The sequence below is a fragment of the Perca flavescens genome, chromosome 22 (genome assembly GCF_004354835.1).
Source record: "Perca flavescens isolate YP-PL-M2 chromosome 22, PFLA_1.0, whole genome shotgun sequence".
NCBI lineage: Eukaryota > Metazoa > Chordata > Actinopteri > Perciformes > Percidae > Perca > Perca flavescens.
The window spans coordinates 26,290,621-26,293,120 of NC_041352.1; the positions used below are offsets into that span (position 1 = coordinate 26,290,621).

The 2,500-nt window shown below is 47.4% G+C and overlaps 1 long non-coding RNA gene across 1 annotated transcript in view; it reads right to left on the minus strand.

The window, feature by feature from the left end:
* Positions 1-2,500, minus strand: part of LOC114548828 (uncharacterized) — an 8,241-nt gene that overhangs the window by 4,154 nt on the left and 1,587 nt on the right. Inside the window, exon 2 of the long non-coding RNA XR_003691426.1 lies at positions 776-818. This is a non-coding gene — a long non-coding RNA (uncharacterized LOC114548828). The remainder of the gene's footprint in view (positions 1-775; positions 819-2,500) is intronic.

Below are 2,500 nucleotides of genomic sequence, written 5' to 3' on the forward strand. Positions count from 1 at the left end.
ACACATACATACACACACAGACACACACACACACACACACACACACACACAGACAAACAGAGACACACGCATGCACACGCACAAACATTGTGTGTGTAAGATTGTGTGTGTGCATGTGTGATTGTGGGGGTGTGTGTCTATGTGTGTGTGTATTTGTGTGTCTGTGTCTGTGTATATATGTGTGTGTGCTTGCGTGTGTGTATATGTGTATGTGTATGTGTGCATGTGTCTGTGTGTGTGTGCGTGTGTGTGTGCGTGCTTGTGTGTGTCTGTGTGCGTGCGTGCATGTGTGTGTGTATGTGTGTGTCTGTGTATATATGTGTGTGTGCGTGCTTGTGGGTGTGTGTATATGTGTGTGTGTTTGTGTGTCTGTGTGTGTGTCTGTGTATATATGTGTGTGTGTGCGTGCGTGTGTATATGTGTGTGTATGTGTGCATGTGTGTGTGTGTCTGTGTGTGCGTGTGTGTGTGTGTGTGCGTGCGTGTATGTGTGCGTGCGTGTGTGTGTGCGTGTGTGTCTGTGTGCGTGTGTGCATGTGTGTGTGTTTGTGTGTCTGTGTGTGTGTCTGTGTATATATGTGTGTGTGCGTGCGTGTGTGTATATGTGTGTGTGTATGTGTGCATGTGTGTGTGTGTGTCTGTGTGTGCGTGCGTGCGTGTGTGTCTGTGTGCGTGTGTGTATGTGTGTGTGTCTATGTACAGACTGATGGGGGAGCTTGACAGACCAGTTTTGTGATGCTGATACATCAGATACTGTCACCATAGCGACTGCTCACCTGTTGCTGTCGAAGGGGTGGGGGATGGGATGAGTGTTGACACCTACAAAACACACACACACACACACACACACACACACACACACACACACACACACACACACACACACACACACACATTGTAAGTTGTAGCCTCTAAACAATGTTGCACAGCCTTTCACTTTTAGGTAGGTCAACATTTTTCTAAATAGAAGTTAGAAAAATGGTGATAATGGAGATGTGCGGATGTTGAATGAAGGCAGTTTTTTTTTTTGTAATTTTGGAAGATTGGCCCAAATATTACGAAGCTCAACGCAGAATCTCTGCCTTCACTCACAGAGAAAATCAAACCGTATCAGTCGACACAGCACAGCGAGTGATGAGTGAGTGAGATGTTAACAGCAGAAAGTTTAGAGCTGTCAGCGCTGAAATACACACAGATGCACACACACACAGACACACACAGACACACACACACACGGACGTACACACAAATGCACACACAGACACACAGATGTGCACACACACAGATGCACACACAGACACACACACACGGACGTACACACACACACACACACACACGGACGCACACACACGGACGGACGCACACACACACACACACACACACACACACACACACACACACACACACACACACACAAACAGACGCACATAGACGGACGCACACACACACACACACACACACAGACACACACACACACAAAACAGACGCACACACACACACACACAGACGCACACACACACACACACACACACACACACAAACAGACGCACACTCAGACGCACACAGACGGACGCACACACACACACACACACAGACGCACACACAAACAGATGCACACACAGACGCACACAGATGGACACACACACACACACATAGACAGACACACACACACAGACGCACACACACACACACACACAGACGCACACACACACACACACATAGACAGACACACACACACACAAACAGATGCACATAGACGGACGCACACACACACACACACACACACACGCACACACACACACACACACACAAACAGACGCACACTCAGACGCACACAGACGGACGCACACACACACACACACACACACACAGCACACACAAACAGACACACACACACACAAACACACACACACACACACACACACACACACACAGACGCACACACACACACACACACACACACACACACACACAGACATAAATGTAAATCTATGAACAGAGAGTTTGTGAGTGGAAATAAATGTTTGGTGAAGACATCAGCAGGTTGAACTCTGACAGTGAAAATAAAAGTCTGCTGCCTCCCTCTAGTGGGCAGACTGTGTAACTGCAGCTGGTTACACACACACACACACACACACACACACACACACACACACACACACACACACACGCACGCACGCACACACACACACACACACAGACGCACACACAGACGCACACACACACACACACACACACACACACACACACACACACACACACACACACACACACACACACACACACACACACACACACACACAGCAGAGGTCAAAGGTCAGCTCTGTTTACTGCTGCATGTTTATTCACAAACAACATGTGCAGAAGGAGCAAAGTACTTTCACTCAAGTTCTATTCAATGCTCAGATTATTATTCTAAGAGTCTGACAACATTATGTTAAAGAGTAATATCCTTTTAGTTTAACATGAAACAGCCCCGAAATCACCATCACCAAACTCCA